This window comes from Muntiacus reevesi, chromosome 18, assembly GCF_963930625.1.
Source record: "Muntiacus reevesi chromosome 18, mMunRee1.1, whole genome shotgun sequence".
Classification (NCBI taxonomy): Eukaryota; Metazoa; Chordata; class Mammalia; order Artiodactyla; family Cervidae; genus Muntiacus; species Muntiacus reevesi.
The window spans coordinates 59,679,334-59,690,646 of record NC_089266.1 but is presented as its reverse complement, the minus strand read 5'-3'; the positions used below and the strand labels follow the sequence as shown (position 1 = coordinate 59,690,646).

The 11,313-nt window shown below is 35.6% G+C and overlaps 1 pseudogene; it reads right to left on the bottom strand.

Annotated features, from left to right (window-relative positions):
* Positions 1-5,797: 5,797 nt before the first annotated feature.
* On the bottom strand, positions 5,798-6,495 carry LOC136150206 (mRNA turnover protein 4 homolog pseudogene; annotated as a pseudogene).
* Positions 6,496-11,313: the final 4,818 nt, after the last annotated feature.

The following is an 11,313-nucleotide window of genomic DNA, read 5'->3' as shown; positions in this document are numbered from 1 at the left end:
CCTGGGACAGGGTGCTCAGGGCTGGTGCACTGGGATGACCCAGAGGGATGGGATGGTGAGGGAGGTGGGAGGGGGATTCAGGATGGGGAACACATGTACACCTGTGATGGATTCATGTCAATGTATGGCAAAGCCACTAAAATATTTTAAATTAATTAGCTTCCAATTAAAATGAATAATTTTATTAAAAAAATAAAGTTTTTCTTCAATACAGTGTCAAGAGCTGATTTCATAATATGAGTTGAGTTTTAAAAATAAAGAGTTATCTAGAGTTGGGTTAATTTTTTAAAAAGTTATTCGGGGCAGAGGGAGATGTTTGAACAAGATGTACTCAATGATGTGCAGGGTGTGACCGAAGCATGGGATACAAGTTGGGGGTGGGGAGCGGAGTTGGGAGAGAAGAGATGGGACTGAAGAACTAAGAAGTTCCAAGTCATGCCATGCTATAGGCAAAGACATTACCCTAGGAGGCTTGGTGGGGAAAGGCATGAAAAAATGTATATAGATAGCCACGTGATAACTAGCATTGACATTTAGAGAGATGACTCTGTTTGGGACTGTGATGAAATTTTGGAAGGTATAAGCCAAGTGGCAGGGGGATATTTTAGGACATTTTTGGAGTATTCCAGGGTTTGTAATAAAGCTCTCTTTTATAATTTTTTTCCTTAAAGTTCTTCCAAATTTCTCTCTTTTAAGATATTTGTGAGATTTCATGTTCCTTATCTCTTATTTTTTTCTGGACAAGCTCTTATGCAGGTGAGTAATAAACAGGAGGTATATTTTCTCTAAGCCAATGGAACTGAACTACTACATAGCAGCCCACTTCTAGCTCTTTTGACTTTCAAAGATCTAAAAATATACTGAGGAAGACATTTGATGTGAAGTTTTTCATTAGTAGGAATTCAGAGAAACAGCTGAGACTAGAGCTAATGTTCTCTTGGTATAGCAAATGAGGAACAGAGAACAATCGACAAAAGAAATGTCAAGAAATGTTGGGGAATGATTTGTGGTGTGAGTGAGGAGGACAAGATAGTAGAGGAGACGGGAATGGGGTTTAGAATCCACACTTCTATTTTTGGAAATCTAAAAGTGTGCAGTGAAAGACAGGAAAAAATATTTTAAGTTCAATTGTTCCTCTGTGAAAAGCAGAAACAATCAAGTAGAACAAATTCACCCTGCGTCCCACTTCTTTATATGGAAAAGAAAAAATATATATATATTGCATAGAGGGTATTTACTTTGACTATGCTGGGTGTCTTGCAAAATTAAGGTAGGGAAAGTATAAGAAAATGAAATAAAACAACAATATTTGAAGCAATGACTTTGAAGTGTGCTTAAGATATTGTCACCCTGGAGGAGCATGTGGAGATCTGATGATGAGTAAATGTTTTGGAACAGATCCATTTTGAATACAGAGCCAGAGACATTTTCCCTGTGGATCACACAGTATGAGACTAGGATTTCCTATTTCTTTCCCCCATCATTTTCTCTACAAATTTACGTATTTTATAAAACATGGTTTTATGACACGCACACTGGGAAGCATCTAGACCAAAAGATATACTTACTGTACAAAGAAAGCACTTGAGAGCAGAACACCCCTTGTAGATCTTGTAGCTATAATGCTGCCAAGTTCAATTAACCCTACTAAAAATAAACAAAGATGCAGAAGTAGATTTAACAATTCATTCAAAATTTAAAAGTCAGTGTATTTCAAGTAGGAATTGGAAAAACAAGCTGTCATCTAGGGCATTTCAAAGGTTCTGTGTTAAAATTATATTCATTATCAATGAGGAAATGGATGAGAGAACATTTGGTATTTAAAAGTCAATAACATTTTGCTTTGATTCTTTATTTCTACAAATCATTAGGGATTTTGTCACTCAATTATCTCTATCACAATGCTAGTTGTGTATTTTCTTGTAAATCCTGGAATATTAGAACTGGAAAAGCCTCTAGGGACATTCTGCAAAATCTCTATAAATGAAATAAAGGCTCAGAAAGACAAAATTTATTTTCAGAGTTTAAAGACTGTCCTGATAAGAGAATATTTAGTGAATCTACACTCAAAATTATCTCAGAGTTGTAAATTTGGAGACAATGAGCTAATACATTCTGACCCCCGCCCCTAGCACCTCTTCTTAATTTAGTGAAGTGATAGCTCATGAATTCCTCTAAAGCAGGAAGTGAGAAGAAACTGTTGGGTTTCTTAAATTTCCCTGATTATTAGAATAAGAGATGGTGCCATAGAGAAAAAAACGCTGTGTGAGTCAAGTTAGAGTTTGAAACGCTGGTACAGTTATCTTCTAAGTTTAAAGAGAATGTTATCTTGTTCTTTTGCTGAGATCCATGGAAAATATATAGGCAGCAGAAAATCATGCAGACAAAGGCCAGAAAAGTGCTTAAATGATAAGGCACTGTCTCTTATGATTATAGAAATTAAGCAATGGAAACAAAATCCTGAACAAGAAATTTAAAGACAGGGAAGAAAATTAAATCTTTGAAGATCTTCTCTTTTACTTTAGTTTTTGTAATAAAATACAAAGAAAAATAAATTATGCATTTTTTTGCATCTAACTCATAGTATTTGTCACTTCTGTAATTTTTTCTAATCATCTCAACGTAATTTTTTTAAATGCTGAGACCATTGACAATGTCAGTTAGTATGTTCGTGCTTACTGATATGCAACTTAATGAAATTCCATCTCTAGTCTTTGATGAAATCCATTACCACCTTGATCAATATTGCCCTTTTTGTTGCCATGTGGCAATTTAGTTCTTACCTGAAGTTGAAAATCTTGGCTGATTTATGCAGAGATTGGTATTGGTAATCAGTTGATTCTACATGGACAAGGTAAAATAAGGGAGATGTACTTTTTAAAAGTGTAATTCATTTAAAATATTGTTAGTTAGGAGTACAACATAGTCATTCAATATTTTTATGTTATACTTCATAGAGAGATACTATAAAATATTGGCTATATCCCAATAGTGTGCAGCTCATTTCTGTGTCAGACTTATTTATACCTAGTAGTTTATACCTCTTAATCCTCTACACCTGTAGAGCCCCTCCCCACATCCTTCTCTGTATTGATAACCATTAGTTTCTTCATGAGGTCACAAAAAACGGGGCATGACTTAGTGACTGAACAACAGTTTGTTCTCTGTATCTCAAGTTTATTTCAGTTTTATTATACCAGTTAACCTGCTTTGTTTTTAGATTCCACATGTAAGTGAAAACATACAATATTTGTCTTTCTTTGTCTGACTTACTTCACTGAGCATGATATCCTCCAGGTCCATTCATATTGTTTCAAATGGAAAAGTTCTACTCACTTTAGTGGCTGAGTAATATTCACTGTATATATATACCATATCTTCTTTATCCATTCATCTGTTGATGAACATTAAGTTTGCTTCCATATCTTGACTAAATAAAATGATGCATTATGAAAATGGTGTTTATATATCTTTCTAACTGCTAATTCTTTTTTTTTTTTTGGTGGGAGGTTAGGGGAAATATACCCAGTTGTAGAATTGCTTGTATGGTGTGTATGGTTCATATGGTAGTTCTATTTTTAATTTTTTTGAGAAGCAGTTGTACTTTTCCCATAGTGATTGTACCAATTTAAGTTCCCACTGATAGTGTATTAGGGTTTCTTTTCTCATCTTTCTTGGCAACACTTGCTATTTGTTGTGTTTTTGATGATAGCCATTTGGATGTGTGTGAGGTGATAACTCATTGGGTTTTGATTTGCATTTTCCTGATGATTACAGATGTTATGCATATCTTCATGTGCTTGTTGGTCATGTGTATGACTTCTTCATCCTATTCAGGTCTTCTGCCCGTTTAAAATTATATATATTTATTTATTTTTGGCTGTGCTTTTAAGTTTGATTAGGTCACACTGGTTTGTTTTTATCTTTGCTTTCCTTGCCTGAGGAGACAGATCCATATAAATATTGCTAAGATTTATGTCAAAGAGTATATTGCCTATATTTCCTTCTAGGAGTTTTATGCTTCTTCATCTTATACTTAGGCCTTTAATCTATTTTGAATTTATTTTCATGTATGCTATAAGAAAATGTTCCACTTTTTTTTTTGCATGTATCAATTTAATTCTCCAACAGCTCTTATTGAAGAGACTGTTTTTCTCATTATATATTCTTGCATCCCATGTCATAGATTGATTAAAGATATGGGTGTGGAGAAAAGGGAACCCTCTTACACTGTTGGTGGGAATGCAAACTAGTACAGCCACTATGGAGAACAGTGTGGAGATTTCTTAAAAAACTGGAAATAGAACTGCCATATGACCCAGCAATACCACTTCCGGGCATACACACTGAGGAATCCAGATCTGAAAGAGACACGTGCACCCCAATGTTCATTGCAGCACTGTTTATAATAGCCAGGGCATGGAAGCAACCTAGATGCCCATCAGCAGATGAATGGATAAGGAAATTGTGGTACATATACACCATGGAATATTACTCAGCCGTTAAAAAGAATTCATTTGAATCAGTTCTAATGAGATGGATGAAACTGGAGCCCATTATACAGAGTGAAGTAAGCCAGAAAGATAAAGAACATTACACCATACTAACACATATATATGGAATTAAAAAGATGGTAACGATAACCCTATATGCAAAACAGAAAAAGAGACACAGAAGTACAGAACAGACTTTTGAACTCTGTGGGAGAAGGTGAGGGTGGGATGTTTCGAAAGAACAGCATGTATATTATCTATGGTGAAACAGATCACCAGCCCAGGTGGGATGCATGAGTCAAGTGCTCAGGCCTGGGGCACTGGGAAGACCCAGAGGAATCGGTTGGAGAGGGAGGTGGGAGGGGGGATCGGGATGGGGAATACGTGTAACTCTATGGCTGATTCATATCAATGTATGACAAAACCCACTGGAAAAAAAAAAAAAAAAGATATGGGTGTGGGTTTATTTCCAGGATCTTTATTTTGTTTCATGGATCTGCGTGTCTTTCTTCTGCTAGTTCCCTACTGTGGTTGATTATTGCAGTTTTGCAGTATAGTCTGAAGTCAAGGAACATGATACCTCCAAAATTTTTCTTATTGTTCAAGAATGCTTTAGCTATTTGAGGTCTTTTTTATTCATACATATTTTAGGATTATTTGTTCTTGATCTATGAAGAATATCATGGGTATTTAAAATGTATATACTTATTTTTTTAGAAAAATGCAAATTGTTTATTGAGAAAATGGTAAAAGTAGTTGAACCTTTGTTGTGACATACAGGATCTTAATCATGGTTTGTGCTTCTCTGTAGTTGAGGTGCATGGTCTCTTTAGTTGCAGCATGCAGACTTTGTTGTCTCATGGCATGTGGGATATTATTTCTCTGACCAAGATAAAACCCATGTTCCCTGTATTGGAACATGGATTCTTAACCACTGGAGTCCCTGTCATGGGTATTTTGGTAGAGGATTTTATTAAATCTGTAGATTGCTTCAGGTAATATTAACATTTAACAATATTAATTCTTCCAACCCAGAAAAACTAGATGTGTTTCATTTAGTTTCTTTTTTCCTCCAAACCAAAGCCCAAATCCAAAGCTTTTTTCTCAAGAAAAGTCCCCCTGGAAGAAGACACCCTGAATGACATCTTTGTTGTTTATAGAAAAATAATCTGTCCTTGTCAGCCTCCCTTGTGTCCATCCACAGCAAAATTCATGGCTGCTCTCCCAGGAAGGCACTGGCAGTCCCTCATGGTCCAGGCTGGGCAAGGCCTGGAGAGGCCCAGAAGCCCTGGCTACAGTGCCCATCAGCTGTCATCACTGACTTCCTCTGACTCTGAAAGGTTATCTCCCATCTGTAGGAATCTTCTGGATGGCATGTCCTGTGTGTATTTGATGGTCACCTTGAGTTCAGCTATGTAATAACCCAAAAACTTCAGTACATGGGCCTGCTCCGGAGTCAGCATGTCACCTTCTTTGCCCACCTTGTGGTCAGACAGCAGGTTCCCCACACCTTTATTTGGAGCCTTGGCAGACTCAGCTGCCTCAGGTGTGGCTCCACAGAATCTAGTAACTGCTGCAGGAGTCCCAGGTCCAGATTCATGGTGAAAGCAGCTTTGTTGTGACCTCAGGTGTAGTACGTTTCTGTGTATTTCATGAACCACTCATTCACTTCCTTCTTCGTGTCACTGGCAAAAGGAAGACCAACCTCACTCCTCAACTTTCTGCTGACCTGATGCAGATTGTCTTTGCATTCATCAGATGGGCTTTGGCCCAAGTCCACCATCATCACTTTGTTTTTCCCAAAAAACATTAGACTGTGCTTCCAGGCACTGTGGATGTCCTTCAGCTTGTTCTTCCTCATGTTAGCCATGGAGAAGATGAAGATGTACTTGTATATGTCTACGCATTTCCGAAGCTCTTCTGTCAAGTTCTGTTTCAATTCCAAGCCTTTCTTGGCAGTTTTGGTTAGGAAGACTTTCCTGTTGCCCTTGGATTTGGGCATCTCATTGCAGGCACCTAGATGTGTTTCATTTAAATGTATCATCTATAATTTCCATCATCAAAGTTATAGTTTTCAGAGTATAAGTTTCTCACATCCTTAATTAATTTCATTTCTTAGAATGCTATTCTTTCTGATGAGATGGTAAATTGGATTGCTTTCTTGTTTCTGATAGAAATTATTAGTGTACAGAAAAGCAATACACTTCCTTATGTTAATCTCATATCCTGAAACTTTGCTGAATTCATGCATTGATTCTCAGAGTTTTCTGGTGGAGACGTCAGGGTTTACTACATATAGTATTCTATCATTTGCAAATAGTAACGATTTTACTTTTTCCTTTCCAATTTGGATGCCTTTACTTCTTTTTCTTTTCTGATTGCTGTGCCTAGGACTTCCAATACATGTTAAATAGAATTGTGAGATTGTGCATCCTTGTTTCTGATCTTGAAGGAAAAGTTTTGACATTTTCCCCATTGAGTGTGATGTTAACTGTGGATTTGGTAACAACAGCCTTTAGTATGCTGAGTTATGCTCCCTCTGTAAGAACTCTGTTGAAGGTTTTATCACAAATTGATATTTTTCAAATAGTTTTCCTAATTTTGATATTGTGGTAATCTTCCATTTAGTCATGGAAGATTATATGTTTCTAAACTCTATCTATTTAGTCTAGGTTGTCCAATTTCTGGGTGTATAACATTTCATAGTATTCTCTTATGATTATTTTTATTTTTTGGTATTGGTTGGTATTTAGACTAATTTTGTTTATGTGAGCCCTTTCTTTCTTTCTTTTTTTTTTTTTTTAATAATGAGTCTGGCTAAAGTTTTATCATTTACTTTTTTATATATAGTTTCATTGATTTTTCTCTACTTTTTGGCTTTTGTTTTATTTATTTCTGCTAATGTCTTTATTATTTCCTTCTTTCAGCTGAATTTGGGTTTTGATTTGTTTTTCTTTTCTTGTACCTTAAGGTGAAGAGTTATGTTGTTTGATACTTTATTCTTCTACCTCGAGGTAATCTAATATTGTTAAAAACTTCCCTCTTATAACTATTTTTCTATGTTTCAAAGATTTTGGAAAATTGTGTTTTAATTTTCTTTTGTCTCAACACAATATCTGATTTCTTATTTGAATTCTTCATTGACTCATTGCTCTATTTAGTAGCATTTCTCCACATGTTTGAGGTTTTTTTTTTTTTTTTTTCCAGTTTTCTTTTATTAATTGATTTTTAGTATTATACCATGGTGGATGGAAACAACACTTGATATAATTTCTGTCTTCTTAAATTAATTGAGATTTGTTATTTGACAAAGAATATGCATAGAGAACAGTCCATGTCCAGTTAAAAAAAATGTGCATGCTGCTGTTTAGGATGTAAAGTCTTGTAGATATCTGTTAAATCCATCTGGTTGTATGTTTCATTTAAGGCCACTGGTTATTGATTTTCTATCTAGATGTTCTATCTATTGATGCAAGTGTGGTGAAAAGTTCCCAACTGCTACTGAATTATTGATTATTTCTGCTTTACATCTATTAGTATCTGCTTTATATATTTAGGTGTTCCTACATTAGGTGCACACATATTTATTATATTATATCCTCTTCTTTGATTTGCCTTTGTTGTAATTATATAATGCCCTTATTTGTCTTTATTATAAACTTTATTTCAAATTATAATTTGTCTGATATAAGTATTGCTACACAAGCTTCTTTTCATTTCCACTTTCATGAAATAACTTTTCAACCTCTGTTCTTTCAGTGTGTGTATCGTTAGTTCTAAGTTGAGTCTCCTATAGGCAGCATATAGATGTTTCTTTTTACTTATTCCAATCTCCAACGTAGGTCTTCTGATTGGAGCACTTAGTACATTGATATTTAAAGTCATAATTGATAAGCATTTGCTTATTTCTATTTTGTTACGTATGTTCTTGTTTCTTTTGTAGCTCTTCTCTGTTCTTTTCTTCTTTTAGTCTCTGCCCTTGTGGTTTGATTTTTCAGTTCAGTTCAGTCCCTCAGTCATGTCTGACTCTTTGCCACCCCGTGAACTGCAGCACGCAGGCCTTTCTGTCCATCACCAACTCCCAGAGTTTACCCAAACTCATGTCCACCATCCAATCATCTCATCCTCTGTCATCCCCTTCTCCTCCTGCCTTCAATCTTTCCAACATCAGGGTCTTTTCAAATGAGTCAGCTCTTCACATCAGGTGGCCAAAGTACTGGAGTTAAAGCTTCAGCATCAGTCCTACCAATGAACATCGAGGACTGATCTCTTTTAGGATGGACTGGTTGGACCTCCTTGCAGTTTGACTCTCAAGAGTCTTCTCCCACACCACAGTTCAAAAGCATCAATTCTTTGGTGCTCAGCTTTCTTTATAGTCCAACTCTCACATCCATACATGACTAATGGAAAAAACCACAGCCTTGACTAGACAGACCTTTGTTGACAAAGTAATGTCTCTGCTTTTTAATACACTGTCTAGGTTGGTCATAACTTTCCTTCCAAGGAGTAAGTGTCTTTTAATTTCATGGCTGCAGTCACTATCTGCAGTGATTTTGGAACCCCCTGAAGTAAAGTCAGTCACTGTTTCCCCATCTGTTTGCCATGAAATGATGGGACTGGATGCCATGACCTTAGTTTTCGGAAAATTTAGTGTTTGATTTTTTAGTGTTGATTTTTAGTGTTATGTTATAAAAAAGTTTTTCTTTCTCTTTGATTTTTATATACTTATTGTAGGTTTTTATTTTGATATCTGATTGATGATGGTCATTTAAAATGAAACACATTCTAAAACTCAATATTTTAATTTCCCCCCACAGTGTGTGTTTTTATGTTGTATTTTACAGCTTTTATGTAACAAGCTCTAGGTACATCCACCTCAGTAGAACTGACTCAAATGCCTTCCTTTTCATGGCTGAGGATATTATATTGTGCATTTGTACCACAACTACTTTATCCATTCATCTGTTAATGGACATTTATGTTGCTTCCATGTCCTAGCTATTGCATATAGTGTTGCAATGAACACAGAGGTACACATGTCTTTGTCAATTATGGATTTCTCGTTATATGCCCAGTGGTGGAATTGTTGGGTCATATGGTAGTTTTAGGGCTTCCCTGGTGGCTCAGCAGTAAAGAACACCCTCTTCAATACAGGAGATGTGGGAATCACATGTTCAGGCCTAGGGTTGGGAAGATCTCCTGGAGAAGGGTGTGGCAACCCACTCCAGCCTTCTTGCTGGGAAAATCCCATGGGCAGAGAAGCCTGGCATGCTACAGTAAGTGGATCATGAACGATTGGCCATGACTGAAGAGACTGAGAATGAATGAAGGTAGTAGTTTATTCCTAGATTTTTACGGCATCTCCATACTCTTCTCCATAGTGACTGTATCAATTACATTCCCCCAACACTGTAAGAAGATTCCCCTTTCTCCACACCCTTTCCAGCGTTTGTAGTTTGTAGAATTTTAACAATGGCCATTCTGATACCACACGATATTTGTGATTTGCATTTCTCTAATGATGAATGATATTGAGTATCATCTCACGTGTTTATTGGCCATTTGTATGTTTTCTTTGGAGAAATATCTGTTTGGATCTTCCACCCATTTTTTATTGCATTGTTTGTGTTTCTGGTATGGAGCTGCATGAGCTGCTGTACATTTTGGAGGTTAATCCTTTGTCGATTGTTTCCTTTGCAATTATTTTCTCCCATTCTGAGGGTTGTCTTTTCATCTTATTCATAGTTTCCTTTGGTGTGCAAATCTTTTAAATTTAATTAAGTTCCACCTTTTAATTTTGTTTTAATTTCTTTTCTCTATGAGGTGAATAAAAGAGGATACTGCTGTGATTTATATCAAAGAGTGCTCTACCTATTTTTTCCTCCAAGAATTTTATAGTTTCTTGCCTTATTTGAATTTGAATGACTATTTGTTTAAAACTTGTAGGTATATTTATAGGTTACTATATATACACAGACCTTATGATAGCTACAAATCAGGAAGCTATAATAGATATGCAAGTGAAAAAAAAAAAAGAAAGAAAAAGTAAACCCACAAAGAAGAGACTAAAAGATGGATAAAAGAACAGAATAACTAAAAAACAGCAAGAAAATGAAATGACAATTAAGAAAGTGGCAATAAGTCTACATCTATTAATAAAGACTGAGTGTAAATGGACTAAATAGTCTAATCAGAAAAAAAAAAGAAAAAGAAGAAGACCTATATATTGGCTGCCTACAAGAGATTAACTACAAAAGAGGACACACAGCCTGAAAGTGAAGAGAGAGAAAAAGATAATCCATGTAAGTAAAAAATGAAAGTAAGATTATTGTAGCAAGACTTTTATAAAACTTTAAAAGAAAGTTTACAGCAAAACACAAAGGAGGCATTGTGTAATGATAAAGGAGTCAATTCAAGAAGACATCGCTTTCACAAAAATATATTCTTATGAAAAATATATTTCATAAAATATAGGCACCTAATTATAAAGAAAGCATTAGCAGACATAAAGGGAGAAATTGACCGTAATATAATAAGAGTAGAGGACTTTAATGCTTTTTTGCTTTTCTTTTTTTGGGATGGTTTTGTTTGCTGCCTCCTGTACAATATTACAGACCTCTGTCCATAGTTGTTCAGGCACACTGTTGACTAAATCTAGTCCCTTGAGTCTAGTCCCAAGAAGGCAAAGTGATTATCTGAGTAGACCTTACAAATAGAGGAATAATGAAGAAAAGCAAAAAGCAAGGCAGAGATGGAAAGACACATCCAATTAAATGCATACTTTCAAAGAATAGCTAGAATGGACAAGAAGGACTTCTTC